This window comes from Protopterus annectens, chromosome 9.part0 (genome assembly GCF_019279795.1).
Source record: "Protopterus annectens isolate FY-2018-M chromosome 9.part0, PAN1.0, whole genome shotgun sequence".
Lineage (NCBI taxonomy): Eukaryota > Metazoa > Chordata > Ceratodontiformes > Protopteridae > Protopterus > Protopterus annectens.
The window spans coordinates 450,004,866-450,032,242 of record NC_056743.1 but is presented as its reverse complement, the minus strand read 5'-3'; the positions used below and the strand labels follow the sequence as shown (position 1 = coordinate 450,032,242).

At 44.5% G+C, this 27,377-nt stretch overlaps 1 protein-coding gene across 3 annotated transcripts in view; it reads right to left on the bottom strand.

Annotated features, from left to right (window-relative positions):
• The window catches only part of AP3M2 (adaptor related protein complex 3 subunit mu 2), a 767,971-nt gene that overhangs the window by 718,309 nt on the left and 22,285 nt on the right, over positions 1-27,377 (bottom strand). Inside the window, exon 2 of one of the 3 annotated variants that reach the window (XM_044082989.1) lies at positions 11,921-11,959. The exons of the other annotated variants lie outside the window; for them this stretch is intronic. The gene's annotated coding sequence lies outside the window, so the exon portion shown is untranslated. The remainder of the gene's footprint in view (positions 1-11,920; positions 11,960-27,377) is intronic. 3 annotated transcript variants of the gene reach the window in all.

Sequence of the window (27,377 nt, the reverse complement as noted above, 5' to 3'; positions counted from 1 at the left end):
AGACATATAGTAACAGTAAGGTGTGCCCCCCCCCACCAGTCTTGTGTAAAAATGTAGAAACAGTCAGTTGTGCCCAGCCCTGCTATGCAGAAATGTAGTAACAGTCAATGCCAAATGATCGATGGATACCCTGCAGAGACAGCATGCTACCTGTCGGTGTACAACACAAAGGTTAGCACTGCAGTACAAGCTACATGGACTTGACCCACACATGCAATACAGACGGCCATACTAGGCATGCTCATACACTTAGAGAAATAAAGGCAATGTAAAATGAAGGCAATGTAAAGAGAAATGAAGGCAATGTAAGTCAACAACTTATTGAAAGGTCATACTGGGCATGCTCACACACAAAAACATGAAGGCCATGTCTAAAAACACCAGTGGACCAGACATATCTGGCAGTCGCAGTTGTTAGTGCAGGCACTCGTCAGTATGCACCACTCATGCCTTGCACACACAGTGGATAGGAATACAGACATATATGCAAGGACAACACACTATAATAAGCCAAAGGTAGACGGTCAAAGATGTGTGGAAGAGGGTGATTGTGACAAGGAGCCATCCAGGCCTGTCCCAACCAGCACACAGCCAAAGGGCCCCAAACACATGAGGTGCAGATGTCACTCACTGCAGATACTAGCCACCAGTATCTGTCAGCATTACAGACCATGTGATGCACGTGCTAGCTGGGCAACATGACTGTACAAGGAAGTAGTCATCTAGCAACTGTATACACGTACCTGTGAAATATGACCCTGTGTGTAAACGCATGTGGCGTATCAACCTCTACATGAATGGGTAATGGCCCATGCACACACACTGCCCACCCCATAGCCTTACCATGACAAGCTCGCTGAGGTTATCCAATGTGAAATACACCTTTGGGAGAGCTGTAGCCTAGTAATCTCCATAGCGTGTCCCATAACTGCATACTGCTGTAGTGCGATAAGCTAGTTAGGTAGGAGTTTGAATCCCAGACTTGGCAACTGTGTGTGTGTCTGTGTGCGTGTCTGTCTGACTGTGTAGAGGGCAATGCTTTTAAGAGTAGTCACACTCCTAACAATTTAAAAGCTCAACCTTGGCAAGGCTGCTGATGACATCCACCTAGAAATACACCTCTGGGAAGATTGTAGGCCAGTAATCTCTATAGTGCGTCCTGTAACTGCATACTGCTGTAGTGTGCTAAACTAGGGAGCTCTATTCCCAGACATGCCAAGTGTGGATGTATGTATGTGTGTGTGTGTGTGTGTGTGTGTGTGTGTGTGTGTGTGTGTGTGTGTGTGTGTGTGTGTTCCTTTTTCAGTGTAGGGAGAAATGCTTTTGAGTCCATTCACAGACACTACAACCTCAAATGGTCCACTTTGACAAGTGTGGCAATGTCAAATACACCTTTGGGGAAGGGATAGGCCAGTAATCTCTGTGGCACGTGCCTTAACTGTGTACTGCAGTAGTGTGATGAACTAGTTAAGTAGGAGTTCTAACCCCAGCTTTGGCAACTCTGTGTGTGTGTGTGTGTGTGTGTGTGTGTGTGTGTGTGTGTGTGTGTGTGTGTGTGTGTGTGTGTCTGTCTGACTCTTGTAGAAAGCAATGCTTTTTAGGGTAGGCACACCCCCTACAATTTAAATGCTCTACCTTGGTAAGACTACTGATGTCATCCACCCTGAAATACACCTCTGGGAAGGCTGCAACCCAGTAATCTCTGCAACATGTGCCATAACTGCATACTGCTGTAGTGTGTTTCAGAACTCTGGCAGGGTTCTACACCCACCCATGGTAATTCTGGATGTTTTGTGTGTTTTTCAATGTCTGTGTAGGGATCTATGCATTAGAGGCTAGACACACTCAGTACATTTCAAATGCCGTACTTTGGCAACCCACTGATGTCAGCCAATGTGTTATACACCTTTGGGAAAGGAGTCTTCCAGTCACCCCCGGGGTGTGTCCTAGAACAGCTCCATGATGTAGTGTGTTATAGAGGTCTGTTAGGGGTTCTATACCCACACGTCGGTTATGGATGTTTTGTGTGTGTTACACCGTCTGTGTAGGGAGCAATGCATTTTAGGCTAGTCACACTCAGTACATGTCAAATGCCCTACTTTGGCAATCCTGCTGATGTCAGCCAGTGTGATATACACCTTTGGGGAAGGAGTACTGCAGTAATCACCGTGGCGCGTACTATAACTGTGTAGTGCTGTAGTTTAATAAACTACTTAGGTAGGGATTCTACTCCCGGACATGACAGGTGTGTGTGTGTGTGTGTGTGTGTGTGTGTGTGTGTGTGTGTGCACGTTTGTACCTCAGATCCTGTGTGGAGGTGGGTGTGCGTGTGTGACACATGGACCCAATGTGTAGCAGGTTGTGAAAATTTCTTATATGGTGGCCCCAGTAAATATCACAATGTCCACTGTACAGGGATAACAGCTGTGAAATAGCCAAAAGGCTGAGGTGCATATCTATACCCATACATGTGACATCAAGGCCAGGCATTCACAGTTAGCAACCCCAGTATTACCCAGAGCACACTCTCAACCCATGTCTCATACACACACATGCCAAGGCAACAGCCAATGTGTGTAGTACACTGTATATTGGTGACTGATAGTGGCTATGTTGTGAATGCAGTGGCCTATAGAGAGCATGGCACCCTGCCCATCAGTACGATAGGCACATAATTGCAGACAGTGCGCCTTCAGTATGTTTCCTACTGGAAGCCTGCAACAACTGTGTTTCCATCAAATGTGATCCACAAAGGACATACCATGCCTTATACACATGCCCTGTTTGGAAAGATGCCACTAACACCAGGGAATACCAGCTGCATGCTATCAATGTAGGTTCAGGGTCTACCTGCTGTCCATTACCTGGCCCTGCCACATGAGGGCAGGACTGTCACATCTGATAACATTCTGTGTATACATATTGGGCCAGACAAACCAGGTACAATTCCACATGCCACTGTACATGAATGTGGGACGTGTGCACATCCCAAACACCGTCCATGTCATGGTGTAAGGAATACATACATGGCAAGCATTGCACAGCACTGGCCACGCAAAATAATAATCCAGGTGACTGGATGATGAATACTATACCCACCTGTGTGGGTCATGCCAGACACTACACTCCGTAGCCATAATGCAGACCATTCCCATATGGCCTAATGCCAAGGTATACCCCTCACCTAGCCATGTACAGTTGTCTGGCACCGTCAACCACTACACATCCATGAAGCAATGCACGCATGCATGCCAGTACTAGCACCCTGTGTCTGTGTGCGTGGTGTATGATGCTTCCGACCACATTCACACCCAGTACCACCCCCATTGGCATACTGAAGCATGCTCTCTAATGTCAGACACCGTCACATACCCTTTGACCATAGAACCCCAGGATAACCCCTGTGGGCCAATTGATACCTATGCATTACTGTATTCAGGCAAAGTAACTGGTTAGAAAGTGTATTCGTTACCCTGCCAAGTGTGGCAATGTGTACGAGTCCCTTAGAGAGTGTGGCTGTGTTGACGCTGACACCTGTTCATGTGGACAGGCTCTTGTGCTACACCTACTGTATCGCAACAGTGTTGCAGATGTCACTCACCAGCACATATAAGTCTGGACAGCTCACCAACATGTAAGCTATGTAGCGCATGCAATAACTGCATACACATGTAAAAGCTATGCATAGTCAGTCAGGTGTTTGAAACCCTGTACTGGTAGGTGTGTGACACAAACATGCTTAGGTTTTACTCACTCACACCTTCCCTGACATACTTTGTCAATTTCTGTCCCTCTCACACCCTCCCTGGTGGATGTGGGATGTACACCTGCTTTGCTAGGCAGCAGCTTGTGTTTTGTAACTGATGGCATGATCAGCTGATGCCCTCTGCACCAATTGCAGTCCTCCTCTGGCTGAGTGCATGTGGAACAGTTGTGGTAACATTCCCATAGCCAACTGCATGGAAACACACTCCAATATCTAGGAACATCATGTTGGTGTTGGGCCTTTACATCCACTGTGGGCAGGAACTAGATCTGTTGTTTGGCGAACATCATCTGAGATGGATTGGGGATTTACCTCTAACATACACTGTGGAAACAGGGCAACACACAGGAGGGGGATGTGCCTGACCTGACTACAGACTGTAAGTGCTGCTATACTGCATGTGGAGTAATGTTAGTTTAACAGTGTGTGTGTGTGGATATGAAAGTCCTACATGTTGTAATACCTGCCATGTCAGCTCTATGTTTATGAGGAATATGCATCTGCAGGGTTGTCTGCAGACTGGGCAGTGTATTGTGCCCTTGGTGTCATGTGTTACCCACAGAGCACGTATCTATGAACTGCAGAAGGTAGTATGAGGATTGCAGTCTGTAGATGGAGAAAGCCGTGACAGTTACTGACTTCATATCCCTCACATGACACATGTTGCAACAAACCCTGTTACGACAGTACATGTATGAGGTTATCACAGCAACATGTCAATATTGGCCTTGTGTATGTGCTTCCAGCCACAACTCTGTCAACCTTTGTACATATGTCGTGCATTAAGAGGTGCATATGTGCTGTACACCATCATTAGTGTCATCATATCTGATAGCAAACCAGTGAGATATAAGATTGCTACACATGTTATGTACAGTACGGGTAATATTTGACGACATTGCCAGGACATTCTGTGGTCATTTGTACAGTACTGAGGTCTGTGTAACTATGGTGAATGTCAACAGTGTGTGTATTGTTAACATTTTCTGTAGCCTGTGTACAGACTGTGGTAGATGTCATTGTTATAGGTCCCATCCTATCAGATGTCATATGCTGCTCCACTGTATGTTACCGTATTGGTTTACATGTTTGTAGGGCCATACACACATGTCCCATACCACAGACAGACAGCAGACCACACCGTGTAGCAGCCCAGTATATGTAGAGTTAGTCTGGGAGTGGCACATATGAGGATGGTGTTGAACAGATAGTCCATATACTGTACTTTTATGCTAGCTTACCATATGTGGCTGTGTTCACACTGGATGTGGTTATGCACCTTCACACAGGTGTATCATACCCTGTGCTGTGACATGCCAGCAGAGCCTGCTATATATGCAGGTACATGTGCATTCCCCATAGGAGATGTTGGCCAGTGTTGAGCCAGTCTGCCTGTAGCCTACACAGTGCATTGTTACATGTCTAGCAGCTTAGTGTACTTACCCAGTGAGATGTCATGTGGAGATACTTGCTGGATGTACTGCTGCCGGGTCTCCCTAAACAGTCATGTATGTCAGACAGAGCAGCGGGATGCTGTACAGCTGTAGGTCAATATCTAGTGGGTAGTATGTGGCCATGGCACCCCTGTACCAGCGATTATTATGTGTCAGGCCAGACAAGGGTATGTGAATACATAACCTATGGTGGCATATGTATACCAGTTGTTATGTGTTATACCCATCTACATGGCTGTTAACATCCACATTGTCATGCATGGTACACATGTTTAGCACTAAGGGGTTCTGTGTATACCTCCGGACTGTAAAGAGTGCTCCAGAATGTCCACATATATTGGCCAATATCTGTGCTGCAGTCCACGGGGCCATTACGTGCTAGCAGTGGTACTTTACCAGAATGTCCTTAGGATGTCTGTCAGTAGCCAATGGCACACATGTGAAAAGCAGATGTGACCTCCCACACACCATGTCCGTGAAGACAATCCCAGTTACAGTAGCAATAGTCTACCAATACAACTGCTATACACATACCTGACATCCACTTGCACTATGACATTGGGACTATAGGGGCTGGGGTAGGTCTACACTCCCGTGTCCAGGGCATATGGTGAAAATATCTGTACATATATAATCATCCAGATATATATATATATATATATCTCAAATTGCACATATACATATGGGTACGTATATGTACATAGATATACATATACACACCCAGATATATACATACAAAGAGCAATATAGGTCTACACATATACAGATAGTGATATATATTATCACTAAACTAGGTAGAAATCCTTATGTCACAAGTTGGGTTGCCAACTGGGTCATTGACCGAACCCACACTGTGAAAGTAGCAGACTCTAAATCAAAATTCAGACCAGTGACAAGTGGAGTACCACCGGGTTCAGTCCTAGGTCCTCTCCTGTTTGGTATCTACTTCTCTGAAGTACAGGCTAACACAGAAGGTCTTTGGCTAACAAAGTTCGCAGATGACTACAAACTAGGAGCCATGAATCAAATCTCCTAACGTTGTGGACATCCTACAAAAGGGCCTCACTGAGACAGATTCCTGGTGTCAAAGCCATGGCCTCAAGCTCAATGCCATAAAGTGCATTGTCATCCCTTTTGGTAAAAACTCTGTACCCATGAACTACCACATAGGCAGTAGTCTACTTAACACCGAAAGTGTGATAAGAGACCTTGGGACACAGATGAACAGTAGTCTCTCCTTTGATAATCACATTGTCACAGTAGTCAGGAAATCTTTCAACGTGGCACACCTCATCACAAAAGGTTTCTCATCCAGGAAAAAAGAGGTAATTCTTCCCCTCTACTCATCACTCATTAGACCCATTATAGAGTACAACGCCCCTTTTGGTATGTACCTCACAAAACAATAACACAAAAGGCCACAGAAATACCTCACAAAGAGGATTACCGGCCTCAAAAAGATGCCCTACGCAGACTGTCTCAAAAAACTCCAGCTTTACTCTGTTGCATATCGCCTACTCAGAGGCGATCTCCGCCTAACATACAAAGCTATGTCAAACCCAGAGCTGTTGGACATGCTCCACGTAAAGAAATCCCAATCCCTCCGAGCTGCACGCTCTAGGGACCTAAACCTTGTCACCACAATAAACAGAACATGCAGGAGGGATAGATTCCTGTCTCAGAGACTTCCCGCACTCTGGAACAAACTACCTATTTATATCAAACAAAGCTCCTCATTGGCAGTCTTCAAAAAAAATCTTGATGATTGGATGGGAGATATGAAATTCACCCCGGGGATCACTTCTGTGGCTCTGCTTGACAGAGGCACAGGAAAATAATTTTCTTGGGTGGCAAAAGCCAGGGTACCATTTGGCTAGACTTATATAGGCACTAGGGCCAACAGCCTAGTACCTACCTATGAACCTATATGCACATATACTAAAAGTATGGATATCTACAGATATATCGACAGTAGTAGGTATATTGGTACAGACATGTATGCACATATAGTCATATATATATATATATATATATATATATATATATATATATATATATATATACTACACACCAACATAACTAGGCATATCTGTAGACACAGGATGTGCATACATAGTTATATACACATATATCTATATGTATATATATATATATATATATATACATATATAATACACATATATATAGATATGTATACATATGTACATACGAAGAGGTGTACACATGGCCACATATATGTAGCACTATACAGATGTGTATACAGACATATGTATGTGTATACCTGTGTATGTATAGACATCTATATACCTATATGCATACAACCATATACTTGTCATGAGTAGACGTCATGATTGCGTATACCCTCCCACATGTATCCCACCGTATGTATCTGCTATGTGTACATTATGAGAAAACAACATATGTGATGTAACAATCATATTAATGAGAAGGACTACACAATCTAGGACATAAAGGCAAGTGTTCAATACCAATCAATTTGGGTAATGACAGCTATATTGGTAACACAACAGCTGTCCTCACAGTGGTCATGGCGTAGTGGTCATGTGTTGTGACGTCAGTGTAAAGGGCCCTGAGTTCATGAGCTGCAAGGGCTGCTCATTTTGTTGCTGGGTAGAAAAAGTCTGCTGGATACAGAGTGGTTAAGGCAGTGTTTGTGCAATGTAGGCCACACATGTCAGTATCACTACATTGCTAAGTAGAAGTCCAGTCCCAATGTTGGCAAGTAACAGTGTGCGTGTATGTGGATGTGTCTACATCAGGTTGCAGGGTATACATGCCTCAGCGAGTCACCTGTCCATGTGGCAAGGCAATACCCCAGTATAGTAACCTGTGAAATGTGTTCAACTGTACCCCAGATATGTCACTGCCATGGTGTCAGCACAGTGACATACCCCGTTGTGCAATATGACCGCAGATCATCCTCGTGCTGACACATGTACACCTACAACACAATTGCATATCAGTTTAGAGACAACAACCAAGCAGTGTTACTAACAGCTAGATGGCATCATTGCTGGATGGCTACACTACCTGCTAAATATGCCTCACACTCTACACCCTACATGTTACACTGCAGGGCTGTGGTATACTGGTGTACAGTCACTGTGTGCAACAGAACCATATCAGTCTGTCCCTGTATCAATGGTGGGATGGGGCACAGGTATCATCACATGCACAGGGTGTGGTGTTGGTCTACCAGAGGCCGAGGGTGGGCCATACATTTCACACCATGTGTGTGGATGAGGGATGCACTCTGGGGAGCTGGCTGAGGTGCTGTGGTGTGTGTAGGTATGTGGTTGCCCTAGGTGTGTCTGCATAGTGTGTGGGTATGCATGCACACAGTTCTGCCTTATGGCTGCCCTACACAGGTGTTTATGGACAGCTGTAGACCATACCTGGCAGGGCGTGCAGTTCACTGCCTCCGGCCACGGACACACGGACTGTGCCTGCCAGGGGTTCCATGGGCACATGCAGGTACAGGCATTGAAGTGCTACTCTCATCTGCTGATGACATTTGTCCACTGGTACCACATCCTTCTGGGACTGGACAGGACCACTTGCACGTGGCCTGCTGTGGTGTGGTGTGGACAGCACACCCCCTGCACTGCTGGGGCTGCTACTGCCACTACGGGAGCCCCTTGGTGTCCTAGCATGCCCACGTTGAGTGCCAGCTGTTGGTGTTGCTGGGCCACATCCACGTGGGCGTCACCGCATCCCCACCACGTCGAAGCACGGACACACCATAGCTTTTGAGGGCCATCATCTCATCATGCCATCTATCTGCTTTCTCGTTGGAAGCACGGATGGCAGCCGCCACTTCATGGAGGTTGTCACCTACAGTCACTAGTGCAGCTCTCTGCAATCTAAGGCCCTGACTGGTGTAATGCTCAATACGTGTTTGCGTCGCCATTACAGCCTGGAACATGCTTCTGCTGGTTGCAGCTATGTTGCCTATGCCAGGGGCATGATGTCCAGCAGCCCTACCACAAGCACCCTGGGACATCTGCCTATGTGGCAGCCTGCCGGACATCCAACTATGCTTGCTGGGCGTGAACACAGTAGGCATGATTACCACACTTTACCGTGCACTGCCACTGAATGCCAGCTGTCCCTCTGCTATGGCCACTGGTGCTGGGGTGTGTATAGGCACTATAACTGTGTGTGGGGGTGGGGTGGCTAAAAGGGGTATGTCAAATGTTGGCGCAGTGTCGGCCTCTGAAAACCCCACCTTTGCCTCACCATTATCATCATCATCATCATCATTAGTGTCTGTATGGACACCTACATCAGATTGGGTGCAGGAGAGACCCTGACCAACCTTGCCAACTGTGGTGGAAAACAATAACAACACTTTAAAACTTGTGCAGCGTTGCTTAACAGTACACAAAACACACACACACACACACACATCTCCGTACTACCTACCTGTGCATGGCTTTACGGACACCCCCACGTGTATGTCCATGTGTTACCCCATCCTGCATCCCACTTGTTAACATACACACACTGCTACCACTCATTAACATCACAGTCCTCTAAATGCCCACAAAAGCGGCCACAACACAAGGCCTGTTGCTGCATTACCTGCCTGACCTGTGTGTAGTGGAGTAACATGGCCTCAATACTGTCATTTAGTATGGACCCTCTGTATGGTCGAAATGATGTGCATGGCCCCTATATGTGTGGGCTACTATGTTGTACCCATAATAGCTCCCAATGGTGTGTCATGTGTATGTAATGCTCAGTACATGCCGGATATGCTGCTCCGTCGGCCCATCATGTGTCAGCTGTAATATGTTGATACACTCCCTGGTGTTGACTATTACTTTCCCAATGCATCTGTAGAGCTGCATACATGGGCTGTAGGTGACCTCTCTGCTGATAGCAATATCACGTGTGTACAAGGGGTCTACCTTCCCTCTGGATGCCTGATCCAAGCTACAGGCCATATTATACTATTTGCTGTCCTGTGAGTACATGACAAGTATTCCTGGTGTGCAATGTGGCACTCCATGTCCATGTACTGCACGGTCCCAAAGGGGGGTACAGACATATGAACACCCCACAATCACACATGTGCATACATGGCCACACATATGCACACACGCATCACACAAGCATCTACCTCCCACCACTCCACCAGAGTGACCCTGCAGGCAAACTAACTAACCACCAGGATGCACACATACATATACACACACACACACACACACACACACGTGAGGTTGCACAATGATCATACACACAGTCCTCCAATTACCCATCTGCCAACATGCAGAACATATTGTACAGAAGAGCATGCAGTTCGGCTATACTCACACCATGCTAGCAGCAGTATACATGCGCATGATGCACATGCTGTGACTAGGTGATGCCCCTTCCCCTAGACACCTCAGTACCCATGTACACATTATTGCTGTGCACCTGTTCAACACCCTGCCATGTACTGTGCACAACTCACACGTGGCCAACCCATTGCAGAATGTGTAGTACCGTTATGCCAGCTGTACCTCTGACAGCCCCTATGTGTTTCAGCAACACATACCTGGGATGATATGTGGACTGCTGTCACTGGTGAATCCCGGATGCCTGATTTACAGCTGTCAACATCAACAGACCATGTATGGCCACTGCAGAAAAGCTTACACTGACAGCCATCAGAGCATACCGTGGCTATGGGGGGTGTACACATCTTTATTGCTTTTACACGCACATCCGTGATCTGGCATGGGACAACAGCACTGCGGATCTTAGCTGTACACACACCCAGTATCTAACATATGTCGTGTACATTCACATGCAGCGTCTACAGATTGTGTTAGGTGTGCGGCTGCTGACCACAATGCATACACACCATGTGGGGATATGTGTGCACACCCTTACCATGATGGTTTATCACACCTCTTGTTGTGTGTACTACAGCAGTCACTGCTCATGGCAGGGTTATACCAGCGTGGGCCTTCCGCAATTGCCAGGTTATGTTCAGCTTATCCTACACATGTCCCCCTATTCTGCATGACTGCAAAGTCCACTCATGTGCACATCCAATGGTGTTCACACAATGCCGTCACTATTGCAGTGTGGGTAGGGTTACGGCTGCCACAGGTCCCGGACCTGCCTATATGCAAATAGAGTCATTCCTACCATCCTTAGGATCCCTGTTGCAGTGCACTGGTGTTTCATGCTGAGACCACCCCTCAGCATTTATGCAGATGCATGACAGGTAAGCCCTACACATGTGTCAGCTTGCAGTGTCCCATACACTACACACTACATTTTGCAGCTTAGAGCCAGCTGATAATGTGGACTACTGTAATGCCGTATGCCATAGTGCATCTCAGCAGCAATTGGCATTGCCCTACTGGTATGTACACTGGTGATGCACTGTATATAGGTGTTGTCCAGAACATGTCATTACTGTAGGCCATGTCTACCAACAGTATGTTACCCCCTGTGGACACATTCCGCAATGACAGGATGTTAGTTGTCATGCAGGTGTGTGACATACCCTTTCAATACCCAATCATGTTTGCCCCTATGAGACCATGCATTTCACAGCAACAAAACATGCACATGTACAGCATGCATTCAGGTTAGGTGTGTTAGATGTGTGCATGGAATATAACATCACCATTACATGTCAGGTGTGTTGGCATGCATCTACACAGGGCATACTCACCAGCTTCAGGCTGCTGCCTTGCTGTTACCCAGGAGGGACCTATATAAGTGGGTGAGAGATGCAATGTCAGTGGCCACACCTGTGGCACTGCTACAGACTGGGTGCAGTACTACCATACATCAACCATAAATTCAAACAATACTACCACATCTGGACATCTGTTTATCAAAACAATGCAGCAACACAATATTTGTATGACATATCATATATGCATGATCAACCTGTACCACTGCAGATATTTACACAACAGTGGACTACTGATGTGCCCTGTGTCATTACCTGCATGCTCCACGGCTGCTGTGTAGGTGACACCCACCTCCACGAAGGGGTCCAGTGGTTGATGGTGTTCAGGACGGGCAGGTGCCATGAGGCTGGCCAGGAGCTCCTCCACACGTGTCAGGGGGGAATGGATGGCATGGCCCTCCCCTGTGGCAAGGTGATCCCCCCCGGACTGCAACAGCACGCGACGGGCATTGTGAAGCAGGTCGCTGCGATGATGCTGGACCTGCTCATAACTGCTGTTATGCAGGCCAACATCATTGACCCTATGGACGATATTGTTCCACAGGGTGGTCTGCTCCTGCTGTTCCCGTACTGTCCTGCCAAACAGGACCTGGTAGTGCAGAACCAGGTGGTTTATGATTGCATTATTCTCCTCCGTGGAATATGCCAGCAGCCTGATGTGTGCCATCGTGCCAGAAAAACATGACGATGGGAACAGGCTTAAGCGACTCATATGGCAATGTTGCCACAGTTCATAATACACATCTCTGTCACCCCCCCCCCACCATATCAGCTTCAACAGACTATACACACACAACTCATTAAGTATGGCCACAGCTTAACTACTGTTTGGAGAGATTGTATAGTGTACCACACCTTCTGCTATGTGATTGTAGCCATGTCCCCTGTGTGGACACTAACACTGCTGGCCTGTTACAGACTATTCACTTGCATGCCATTGTCAGGGCCACTATGGTTACATATATGCCAGTGGTATGGCTGCTCTGAGATTGCTGCACATCTGACAGTCTGTGTTTTAGGGGGGTTCTATGCATGCTGTTGGACATGTACCAGGATTGTGTAGACTATTACTACCAACATATGCGCTATGACAGTGACACATGTATATGTTCCATTGGCCAGCCGATCAACCTCTCCACACCCATCTGACCAGGATACCTGGCCACATCACATGTGTGTGCCAACCTGGGGCCTCCTCGTGTACTGTTACAGCAATACCATCAGGTGGAGCCATCCAGGGGATGTTGGCCCACCCCCCTCAGGGCATACACCAACATGTTCCTGTCCCCTGAGCTCAGGTCCTGAGTCGGTTCCATACCAGACATCACAGACACATGTGGGATGTGCTACATCACTCTGTGGCACCCAGTACACATTCACATGGCCAACATGCTTCTCCTGCTCAGCCACCAGACCTGGAACCTTCAGGACGTGGACTGCTGTTGTGAGTGGCAGTTGGTGGGAGCCTTGTAACCATGGGGCGTCCACATCATGGACCACACACACACCATCCATGGTGTTTACCCACCACATGTGTCACATACCACCCCTGTAAACTGTCCTCTGTATCTACCAATCCTGACCACCTCCATGTATCTGCCATACTTCCCCATATTCACATTGCATACTTCACAGGCGGAGGCATTGTGGTGCTAGGATGGGACTAACATGTGACATACCCGTCCATGGTGCACACACTGCCAGCTGTAGATATGTCTGTATTGCTATGTGTGCTGCTGCCTCGTACATAGCACACATCACTGTGGTAGTGATATAGGGATATGTATTTCCATACATATCGGTTTGTGTGTTTCTACAAATGTAGACATTTGCATATCGGTATTTATCTATATGTGTGTAGATATATGTGACTTCATATATATGTGCACATATATATGTCTACACATGGGCATATGTACATTTCTGGACATACATGCTGATATACATTTATCCTTGGATATTAAATCTGTGACATATGTACACATATGCATACCTATATGTGGGGTACATTCACTCATCAGCTCCACAATTTCACGACACCTCCCTGCACAGCTGCACTGTTCTGCCTTGCTACAACACAGACAAGTGCCACATATGGACACAGCCTGACATTGGTGGGGTATATGTGGGACCTATTTGCAGGTAACACTATTACATACCTATGGCATTCTGCCATGCTACATTAGACTCACCTGGGTATTCTGCCAGTGGTTGTCCGTGGCTACCACGTGTCCATCATACTGGCATTACTTCCACCACCAGCTATTGGCCACGTCATATGCATATTCCCCATTACACAACAAACACTATGGTCGCTTACATCCTGTCTGCCAGTTTTGACCTGCACAGTTAACAGCTATGGCCCTCAACCCACAGGGACAAACACTATAGCGCATAGCAGTTGTTCAGCTGACCATCACCACAACACCACTTGCTGGCACATATAACGCATTCCACATCTATCACAGTACTATGGACCAAGTACAACATTCTAATACATGTACATATACTTCACATACCTGTTGTGGGAAGTATGTATTACTGCCTGGCAGCTGCGTAGCTGGGTCCATTTTCAGCTGTAAATGTTATTTGCGTGTTTTTATTCCCGTTATTTTTTTTTTCCTGCTTGCTCTCTCTATCCTGTGACAGGATTGAGCTGTTTGGAGTAGAGTGCAGCCTGGCTTTAGTAGGTGATGCACCTGATCAGGTGATGGCCTCTGCACCAATCAGTGTCCTACACTTGCTAACTGCATACAGCTTACTGTGTAGTACTTCCAATTACCATTGTTATGGCAACCAGCTACAATAAATCACTACATCATGTGGGGGTGGTCTCTTTACCGTTCCTGTGTGATGGACATCCTTCCTGTGTGTGGGCATCAGTGTTACAGACAACAGGTAGCAGTACCTCTTCCAGGGGAACCGGCACACTTAGGCCAGCTACATATTTGTAGGAGGTTCCAGAACTACAGACAGAATGTGAGTAGAGTTGTGTTATGCTTTGTATAGTACTGGTGTTACAGGGTGTGTGTGTACATACTAGTTTACCATGGAATGCAGTCTGTCTGCATAGCTCTCAACTGTGGGCCTATCTTGTTGGTGGCCAGAGGTGTGCCCATCATGTTTTGTCTGTCCACCACACAGGTCCTGTATCAGATATGTCACTGGCAGTGTGTGTGTTGAGTGCTATTAGTACATGGCTACATCCATTTATGTTTCTAACCTCAATTCCCTGGCTAAGGGTAGGTTGCAGACTATCCTGTAACACCTGCAACCTGCTTAGTGTATGGTAACAGTTTCCCACATATGGGCCTGTGTTCCAGCCTCTGTCCTCCACCTACATACCAAGCTCTGCACATAGGACATGCTGTCAAGGGCTGTTCTGTAGTGGGCTGTGTGTATATCACACTGCCACTGCTGCCATTGGTCCACTGTTGTTGTATCCCCCACACAATATAGTGGTGCTGGGGCCACATATGTGTGGGCTACACCAAAAGAATACATGTGTGCCCTTATGTACTCCAGAGGTCAGTGTATGTAAAAGTGGTATATGGGCCTATAGTATTGAGTCTGGGGGGGATGCACCATAACTGACCTAGGCTGTTGCAGATTGTGGGGGTATCAGGGGTGAGCTGCCTTAAGGCATCTGCATGTACAGTACCATATACTTCACCTATATTTACATTACTTACATATACTGGGTTAATGCAGGCCTATTGCCTCCTGCCATACAAGACTGTTCTGTTTGTCAGTGTGCTTGTGATGGTGTCCGTTATGACTTGTTATGTAACAGTTACATCGCATTTGGCCAACTGAAGTCTTCAACACCTACAGAATTTGTACAGAGTGTAGATGGAGGCTGCTGAACTATACACCTGTATTACATACTGTTCACTGTTTGGTATCCTGTGGCCCTGTCTGGCTTTACTATTGTACAATATGAAGGCATTGGCCTGGACAGCGACAGTTGTGAACATTTCCAGACTACTGCATTAGTATCACGGTTTCACAGTTGTATTACTCTGTTTATATGGATGTCAGTGTCTGCACAGCTATATGACATGGCATATAGAACTGTAATAGTACACAAATAAAGGTTTTCCATTTCTGCAAACCTGTGTGTGGTGTTTTTATTATGACCTCTCTGTGGGTATATGTTGCAGGCGACGATTGTAATTGTATGGGTGGCCCATATAGTGTCCAGTTGTTCAGGTGTGAACTGTAGGCATAGTGGCTGTTCCATATTGTGTGCACCGTCTACATATGAATCTTACTGCACATATCTCTGCGTGTGTCTGTGTAGTCACAAGTATATGTATATATATATATATATATATATATATATATATATATATATATATATATATATATATATATCTAAAACTGTATCTGTATCTATGTGTCTGTGTATATGCATCCTGGGGATGTTGATAGCTTCCATATTTTACATTTCCTATGGGAGCCACTCTGTACTGCATGATATGTTACCAATACCAGCCTGACATCATACAGGTGGGTTGTAGTACTGTTTACATGTTGTGCACATATCATGTCAGGTCCTGCTTATGCGATCTGTAACACTTTAGTGTATTGCAGGGTGGACGTGTTTGGATGTGGTGGGGGGGTATGCCTATTCGTACATGACGTATATTGTTTGGGGCTTCTCACCCCATTAACGATTTATGTGGACATATTTGTCAATCTACCATTGCTATCTACAGATGTGTGGCTATGTGTATATATATATATATATATATATATATATATATATATATATATGTATGTGTGTGTATATATTTCTATAGATATCTACATATATTGACATGTACCTGTTTAGATATTAATATATTTACTCACACACACATACACTTACATGTTGGAATACATTCTCTGTACTGCTGAATGACTGGGCTGGTTGATATGTTTTGAATACATCAGGGTTATGTATATCTGACATGACAGTGGTAAATCACTTTAGCTATGGTGTGTGGGGTTCTGTGTTCGAGCCTAGCAGAGGCTGTTTATTTTGTTGTTGGGCAGAACAAGGGACATTGGATACAGAGTGGTTAAGGCGCTTTTAAGCAGTTGTTAGCGGGTTTGCGCGCAGGTAAGCACTGCTATCCTGCTGTTACATCTGTTTACAGGGTTGTTAGCTTCAGATTTGCTTAACCAGTGTAGGCATTGCTTATCGCCGCACAAATGGGCTTAAGCCCGCTTACTGATGCTTACATATGCTTACTATTGCTTATTTGTGCTTAAACCTGCTTACTAGTGCCTTATTCAGTCAGACACTGATATTTCACATGCGCATTTCTTGCAGTACTCCAGTTCATAAATTTATGTTATTTAGTGGGTTTTGCAACAAAACTATTGGTTATAACGTGCCTTGCCATGTAAAATAGACTGTGCTGCAGTGAGACTCAAACTGGAAATGCCTGCTCATTAGGCGGATGCTCTGCCCACTACACTAATGCTGTGCTTCTTCATTTGCTTATATCTTCCATAATTTCATATCCATGGTTCTTCCCCCTCCCCCGAGCTCCACATACACAGCAACCATCCATTCTCCAGTTGCTAGCTCATCCATACCACACCTCCACACACTGCCCTCTCTCCACATCTTGGTACTCATCCAGTATACTGTCTCAACCCTCCACGTCTTGGTACTCATCCAGTATACTGTCTCGACCCAAGCGTCTTCAGGCTTTTCCTGCGTTTAGTCCACGTACATATGATCCTTGCCTTGTTCATCTTTCAAGACACATGTAAACATCAGACTGACTGACACTTTTTGGTTAGTCCTGCCAGGGACGGATGTTTTTGGGTCAAGATTAACTTAGCTGAGTCTACACTGTTTTTCCCACTGGTAGCATCCTGCCAGGTGTTTGAGAAGCAGCGGTTTGGTCACACACCTGCCCAACCTCATCTCCCGGTTCCGCGGAACTGACGTCCCAGGTTTGACATTCTGAGCATGTAGCACGCCTACATGACCCCTCAACGTGCACCGTTTTTTTATTATTCTCTTAAGTATTATGCAAGACTACTGTTCTCACAGTATGACTGGACAGCAACTGTTTTTATGATACACACAGACTGCTCGAAATACTGTATTTGAGCAATGTACGAATGGTTGCTCGTATTAATCTACATAATTGCATACATTTCCTATACTGTTGAATGACTGTGCTGGATGATATGTTTGTGATAGCAGCTGTATGTGTATCTGCCATGGCTTAGTGGTAACTCATTGACTATAGTGTGCAGAGTCCGGGGTTTGCAACTTGGGAGTGCAGATTATTTTGTTGCTGGGCAGGACGAGAGCTGGTGGATACAGAGTGACTAAGGCACTTTTAAGCAACTGTAAGCGGGTTTGCACGAGGGTAAGCAATGCTAACTTCTGGTTATGGCTTCTTACACTCAGTTAGATTCCACATTGCTTAACTAGTGTAGGCACTGCTTACTGCCACGCAAACAGGTTTAAACCCGCTTACTGCTGCTTAAAAGTCCTTACTCCCGCTTACCCCTGCACTAATTTATTTATTTATTTTACATTTGTTGACCGGGAAAATCCAACTGGATGCTTGTCCATTTTCAGCGGAGGCCCGGGAAGGAAAGCTCCACAGTAAAAATCGGCTAAATCATTACAAGTAATACAGAGGTGTTCATATTCATAAAGAGTAACAGACTTACCATAGCTAATTAACATATTATTCATGCTTAGTTTAACTTACCATATAGGTATTATTCATGCTTAGTTCAAGTTTACATGTCAGGTATGAAGGTTGCCAAAGGTCAGTTTAAGGTGAAGTTAGATTCAAGTTTAACAGTTCTGGATAGGATACACTCAAGTAATCAGGTTAAGATTTAGTTAATCCATACTTGTGTGGTAGAGTAGAAGAGAAGAGTGAAGGAGTAAGTAGGTAGGTAGGTAGAGGGGGAGAAGTTGTAACTGTATATTAGGTTGTGGGAATAACTGGTAGGGGAGCAATAGGGAAGGTTTACAGGATGTTGGGATATATATGCGAGGCAGGAAAAAGAGGTGTTAAGTTTCAGTAGTTGATGTAGGGGTATAGAGTGTAAGGTGGGGGAGTTTAGCCAGGTGATGAGCATGTGCAGATCCAAGTGTGCTTGAGGTGTTCTTTCAAGTGTTTTTTAAATGTGTCCTTTGAGACAGCTGAGGTAATAGATGTGGGTAGGGAGTTCCAGATTTTGCCAATATAGTTGGGGAAGAGGGTGTCACCTAATTTTAACTTCAAACGAAAAGAAACGGGTTGATAGGTAAGTGGTGAAAAAGGGACACAAAGAGGGAAAGACAGTAGGGGAAATAGCCAGGGAAGTGCAGGAAGGCTGAAAGGAAAGTCCATAGCTGGCCATTTCTTCTACAGCAACAGTTGTGCATATACACTGAATTTGGAGGTAGATTTGGATACTCAACTGGGTGGGGGTGAAGACAACAATAATAAGCTGTGATGCCAATTAGAATGGATTACATGCCTACAGTAGGGAGCTGCAACCATGTGTTATTTGGTGTTATTTAGTGGGTTTTGCAACAACAAAATTGGTTATAATGTGCTTTGCCATCTAAAATAGACTGTGTTGCAGTAAGACTTGAACCGGGAATGCCTGCTCACTAGGAGACTGCTCTGCCCAATTCATACTATTGCTTACATCCACGAGGCGGTCCGATTACAACCGCTCCATCCAACTCCTACACACCTCGACCCATAATTTCATACCCATCACCCCCCCCCCCCGCTCCTCCTCCGCAGCACTCAACCTTTATCTGGGTGCAGGTCGGGTCTAACCGCACCACTACACAATGCCCACTTTCCACTTCTCAGGACCTATCATGTACGCCGTCTCGCCCCATGGATCATCAGGCTTTCCCAACCTTGTAGTCCAAGTACATATGTGCCCTGCCTTAATGAATCTGTGTAATGACGGAAATCCAAATACCCAAGAATGTCTGGGCTGTCCTGTAAGGGATGTTCTTGTCTTTGCTTCTAGATTAGACTTAGCGGGTCCAGTGTTTCCCACACTGGTTGTATCCTGCCTGTGGTTTGGGAAGCAGTGGCTTGTTTTCTTTCTTTGTGTGCTTGTTTGTATGTTTCACCTGTTTGGCTGGGGGGATATTGGTACGTGTAACACGTATGTTGATTGAGCCCCCTCACCCCCACTGGTGGTGCCTGTGGTCATATGTCATTGTTATGTGCTGTATCAGATCATAGATATATACACCTGTGTATATACACACACATACATATACATATATATATATATATATATATATATATATATATATATATATATATATATGTCTATATACATACATATGTAATACAGACAGGGAGAGGTATATATCTATTTAATTATAGACATATATACACGCACACACACACACACACACACACACACACACACACACACACACATCTACATATTTAGCTACATGTCCTGTAATGTTGAATGGTATTGCTGGATGCTCTGTTTGTGGACATATCAGAGTTATGTACATCTGCAGTGGCTTAGTGGTAAAATACAATTGGCTATGGTGTGCAGGCTCCTGGGTTTGAGCCTTGCAAGGACTGTTTAATTTGTTGGATACAGAGCGGTTGAAGCACTTTTACACAGTTGTCAGCGGGTTTGCGCGACGGTAAGCTCTGCTAACTTCCGGTGACTTCTCCTTGCACATGGTTACCCTCACTACTGCTTACTCTGTGTAAGCACTGCTTCCTGTCATGCAAACAGACTTGCACCTGCTTACTCATGCTTATTTATCCTTACTACTGCTCTATTTTTGACAATAATAGTTTACTGCTTCTTGGGGAGGTGGTGCATTTGGCAGGTGTATGGGGTTATCATTCATTACACAGCTTATTACCCCAGTTCACACATATGTTATTAGGTTATAAAACTAAATATATTGATCATAATAGTGATTTGACATGGAAATAGAATGTAATGCAGTGGGACTCTAACCGGGATTGACTGCTCCTGAGGCGAACGCTCTGCCCACTACAATATTGCTGTACTGCTTCATTTGCACATATCCTGCTTTTTATCCTCCGTATGGTATTTCAGCTACATTAACCATAGCTAAGCGATGGGCACACCCGCGCACCTATGGTTAGCTTTAATCAGAGTTTTAGAAGATATAAATGGGTTTCTTTTAATTTATATGTCCTGTTGCTGTTGTACACATGGGGGTCTGTTGGTGGGGATATGAGGACACCTATGTGTGATCTCATTCATTTCTTAACAGCTTTTGCTGTTCTGCATTGCAGGGGTGTGTTTATTCTGAGAGCTCTGCCCTCTGCATTCATACATGCTCCGTGTAAGCCTAGGAGCTTGGCCAGCGCGCCTTCATTACTATGCATGGCACGCTGCCATCCTGCTCCGAAACGGGCGCCTCCGTGCAGAACTAAGCTAGTCCTGCATGGGAGGTTAGTGAATCCGGGGGCATATCCTTACCTTGCAGTATAATAAATGGCATTGATTCTTCATACCACCATCAGTTGGAATCAAACTCATCAGTTCAGCACCCGATGCCCCAACCCACTGCACCAAGCAGTACTCTTCAAGTGGTTCTATGATCAACCAACTTTTGGCTTCACAATATTTTATGTTCTATTTAAAATTCTTTTCAGGTTTTGATTTTTAATTGCTGGAAATTGACAAAATGCGATAGATTTTTATAGGTCTTGTGCTGCTGGCTGTTTTGGTTTAATTATTATCTGCGACTCCCTAGCTATAAAGACTAGTCTTCTTCTTCTCCTTTCAGCCGTGCCCATTAGGGATCACTATGGCGGATCATCAGTCTGCAGAACAAGTGGTCGTGGAGGTTTACATTGCCTAGTTGCCAGTCCCGTGCCCAGCCTTCTTCAGAAGGAGCACTTACACACACACACACACACACACACACACACACACACACACGGCCAATTTAAAATGTCTAATCCACCTGCAGCATGTCTTGGGAATGTGGGAGGAAACCAGAACTTCCTGAGGAAACCCCCTCGAACACAGGGAGTACAGATCATAGTGTGTGTGTTGTACTTTTAAAGCCACTGTAGTTCATGGGCACATGCATAAAAAGTACTGAGCACGTGCAGAGTGCCATTTTGTGCAAGCAGCTGGAGTAAAAGCATGTATGTGTGTAGAAGGCAGTCAGTTAGCTAGTTTGTTTAAGTTTACACACAATGAGTGACATGTGGTCACAATAGCATCCAAAGTCAAAGCTTCTTAAAACCATGAGGCGCAAAGTCAGAAATGGAGGAATATACAAGAGCGGCTCAAACAACTCGCACACGACCCGTAAACAGGTCAGAAAATATTTCCAGGTTCTTAAACTCATTTAAATGATTTTTCCCCTCAATGAATATAAAGCAAAGCATTCCAAACCAATTACTGAATAAACAAAATGTTCAAAATTGTGACATACTGAAAAAAGTACTTGAAATAATTACAAAAACATTTCAAACAATATTCGAATCATACAAAATGTTCAAAAAAGAGAAAACTATTTTTTTGCAATGTACTACTTTTTCGCATTAAATAAAGCTATTAAAAGTATCTAAAGTATGCAAAGTGTTGGCAGTACGGGCAGTATTACAGTACGGTCTTTTCAAAGAGTACAGTTATTTCAAAGAGTCTGTTGTACAGCTGAATATAATTAAAAGTATCTAGTGTGTGTTTGACATTTATTTGGCATGGCAGAGGGATTTTACAGACCTGATCTGCTTGTGTTTGATAATAATATTGCTGAAAACTGGAGTGTGTTTGAGCAAGAATATGATATTTTCATACAGGCTGTTTTTTCTGATAAAGATGCACATACAAAAGCATTTATTCTGCTCAATTTAGTTGGTTCATAAGCCACTGAGAGAGAACATTAATTTGTGTATGCACCTGCTGTTTATGCAGGGAAGGGGGAAGACTGCCATATTGTGGTACAGGCTGAAACGTTGGAAGACTGAGTGCTTAAATAAATTTAGAGAAATGTACAACCCTCAAATGAATATTACAGTGGAAGGGCACTACTTTACACAAGAGATCAAATGCCTGATGAAACTTTTGCAGCATATATAACTGACTTGAGAAACAAGTCAAAAAGGTGCAGATTTGGTGATCTGAGATATGAGTTGATAAAAGACAAGCTTGTGTGTGGTGTTAATAATGATGCAGTGAGAAAGATTTGCTTTGAGACAGTGATTTAACTTTATGCAAAACCACAGAGATTTGGCAGATATATGATCTTATAGAAAAGTACATGAATATGCTTATGAATGATATGAACATGCTTGCAGCTTCTTCCAGCATTAATGTTGATAACATGCAGCACACTACGGCTGACATTTGGACCCATCAGAATCATAGTTTCTTTGGTGTCACTGCCCACTGGATCGACTGTGACACACTTCAAAGAAAGTCAGCTGCTTTGTCATGCTGCAGATTACATGGGAGGCATACATATGATCTCATAGCATCAACTCTTGAGAGCATTCCCATCAAGTACAAGATAGATCAAAAGGTGTGTGCAACAATTATTGACAATGGCAGCAATTTTGTAAAGGCTTTCACTGTCTTCTCGGAATGTGAGAGATCTGAAACTACAAGCATTTTGTCCCAAGATGAGGATGATGATGGTGAAACAATTTACAACAGCATGACAGCCGTGCTGAGTCAGTCAGGGCAAAGTGTGAACACCTATTCACTGCCTCCCCATCCGAGATGTGCAGCACACACATTGAATCTAGTTGCTGTGCAAGATGCTGAATCTGCTTGTAATGATGCACAATATACAAAGATCATGCAAAGCACCATGGCCAAATGCTATGCTGCTTGGAACAAGGTTAGTCAAAGCACCCAAGCTATTGAGGTGGCTCAAAATAAGTATGATCTGGCATTGATTATTCCCAGTCCAACACGATGTAATCCCACTTTCTACACGCTGGAGAGAATTTACATCATTGCAACTTGGGGTGAAGGCGTGCTAAATGAGATATGCAAACAGATTGGAATGGCCATCTTCAGGCCTGCAGAAATTATCTTTGTTGCTGAGTTTGTGCATGCAATGTAGCCCCTGGCAATGGCTCCGAACATCCTGCAGTCAGAGCTGAAAATCTTCATGGGAATTTTGATCCCCAACATTATATGCCTAAAAAACAAGTTGACCGAAGTCAGGCAGTCTGTGAAGCTTGATGTGCCGCTAGTTGATGCTCTTAAAGGCATTGAGGCTCGGTTCAATCACCTTTTGGAGTGTGAACAGCTCATTCTGGCTAGCATAGTGCATCCACAGTTCAGTTTGTGATGGATGGACAGTGAAGAGCAGAAACTCAGAGACAAGGCTTGCTCCTTGATGCCATGCAGAAACTGGATGAACCTGCACATGGGTCATCTGAAGCTTCTGCATTAACTGCCGAAGACAGCTTCAAAGAGTCAACGTCAACTAATGATGTCAGCATATCTTCTCAGGTTAACATGCATCTGGCTGACCCTTCCAGAGAAATATCTTCTCTCAATAGTTACTCTATAGTCAAGAAGACAAGTGCTGACTGCAAGAAGAAATAGACTCACCGATGAACACTTTGAAAAGTTGCTCCTTCTTCAAGCCAACAAAACATGTAGTCATTGTGAATAGCTATATAAAGTGATATTTTTGATGATGTTGTGTTAACAGTCTTATTAGACCTATATCACATTTTTGTAAGCATTTTTCCATCCTCAGCATTAGTTTTAGCAGATCAGCCTAATGTACATTGTTGAAAATTTGATGGGTTATAACTTGTTATGGTCTTGTGTTGCTGGCTGTGCGTACTTTGGTTTAAGTATTAAATTGTGACTCTGACTATAAAGGACTAGCCTGTGGGACACTGTAAACTTTACAATGCTATTCATCATTATTGTAACACTGTGTGTACAACTTTAATACACTCGTATTCATGTGCAGTAAGCATGTATTCCTCACACACAAATACTATGAGTAAATCTGAACAGGAGAATTGATAAACTATACTTATGTAAAAGTAACGTAACAGCAACTAGTTAATTTAGTTAGTAACTAGTAGTAGTAGTAATATACAACTTTTTTACAAAAGTAATATGTAATAGTAACATATTACTTTCACTTAAAATTAACTAGTAATAGTAACTTACTATTTTTATAAGTAACTAGCACAACACTGACCAACAGTCAATTCCTCCCTGGTTAGAGCCGACCACAAACTAATCACCATGGAAATCCATATCTCACCCACACCCCTCGTAAAGGTATCCACCATGAAAAACTTCTCCAAAGCTGACTTTGGACTCCTAAAAACAGAGGTGGCTAACTTCATGGCACCCATGCCAATAGAAAATAAATGCATGACTGCTGAATCATACACCAATGTACTGTACGAACACGTACATAAATGCATGGAACTAGCTATAACCAACAGAACCAAGACGCTCACCTCCAAAAAAAGGAAGCCAGTCTGGTGGTCCCCTGCCATTAATAAACTCTACAACAGAAGGAAGAAACTGTTTCAGAAAAAGTTGAAGTCTCAAGACAGGAAAAAATACCCCGATTAGCCTCAACAAAAAGTTGAGATCCATCATCAAAACCTCCAAAGCCAGCTATGAAGGCAGAATTGTGGCAGACACTTAAAACAACCACAAAGCCTTCTTTAGTTATATCAAGAATCTCCATGGCAATACCCAGATTTGCTGTGAGTTACTGCATAATGGTACCTCCTATACTGAGCCAACAGATATTGCCAACATACTGGCCGACAGATTCAGTGCCAACTTTACTCCCCCCCCCCCCCAAAGGACCAACTTCAGTACCAGAAGAATGCCAGGCACCCTGCATTACTGCAGCACAGGTTAAAGCTGCATTGTGAAAGTAGTGGACTCCAAGTCAGAATGCCGACCAGTCACGAGTGGAGTCCCACAGGGATCAGTCCTGGGTCCTCTCCTGTTTGGCATCTAATTCTCAGAAGTCCAGGCCAACACGGAGGGACTCTGGCTGACCAAATTTGCAGACGACTGCAAGCTGGGAGCCATTATTAACTCCCCAAGTGATGCAGACATCCTGCAGAAAGGCCTCACTGAGACAAATGACTGGTGTCGAAACCATGGCCTTAAGCTTAATGCCAAAAAATGCGTCTTCATCCCCTTTGTGAAAAACGCAGTTCCCACTAATTACCACATCGATGGGAGGCCACTGAAGGCATTATAAGAGATCTGAGGACAAAGGTTGACAGCAAACACTCCTTCGACCACCACGTTGCCACTATGATCAGAACATCCTTCTATGTGGCACATCTTATTACCATGGGTTTTGCGTCCAGCAAGAAAGAGGTCATCATTTCTCTCTACTCTTCCCTCATTAGGCCAATAAGTATAATGCCCCATTTGGTGTGTACCTCACTAGACACCTGCAACAGCTGGAGAAGCCACAAAAGTAACTCACGTAGAGGATCCTAGGCTTTAAACACGTCTTACATGGACAGACTCAAAAAACTCCAGCTATTCTTCGTCTCATATCGTCTGCTAAGAGGCAATCTCTGCTTGAATTACAAAGCCATGTCTGACCAAGCTCTGTTAGAAATGTTACATCTAAAGAAATCCCTCCGCACCACATGCTCCAGAGACCTCAACCTCATTACCACAATCAACAGAACATGCTGGAGGGACAGGTTCATAACCCAGAGACTACCGATGCTCTGGAATAGACTTCCCATACATGTCAAGCAGAGCACCTTACTAGCCCTCTTCAAGAGAAATCTTGATGAGTGGATGGGAAATGGAAAGTTCACCCTGGGGATCACTCCAGTGGCTCTACTTGATAGAAGCACTGGGAACTAACGACGGGTGGCACAATGCTAGGGCACTTCTATGGTCTTAGCTTGTAAAGGCCCCAGGTTCATTAGCCTAGTACACACCTATGAACCTATGTAAAGGCAGCTTGAGTACTAGACATGAGACCAGAGGGAACATCAGAGATGGTGATCACAGTACATAGAGTCTGACTTTTGCTACTTCCATAGACTTTGGCTCTGTAGCTCAACGTTCTCCTCCCCTTAACCATAATTGCCCTCTCTAGCCTGGACTACCTCAAATCAAGTTTGCCCTCTATTCAGCTTTATTATCCTGCCCATAACAAACTAGTCAGTAATAAGACAGTCTAATTACAAATCAAATTCCAGTTAGACTAGAAGGATAGGAAGAGAAAGGCTGCAGCTTATAAGAAAACAGACAAGACAACATTCCTCAGGACATACTAGAAGTTGAAATGTAAATCTTCCAAGTAGGAAAGGGGTTAGAGGGCGGGAGGTTGAAAAACGATGAAAATGGGCAACAGAGATGAATCATTATGGTGAGTACATAACTTTAGTATCTGGCGTTGTCTTTTTCATCTTTTCTTCAACCGATGGGGCAGTGTCCTCAG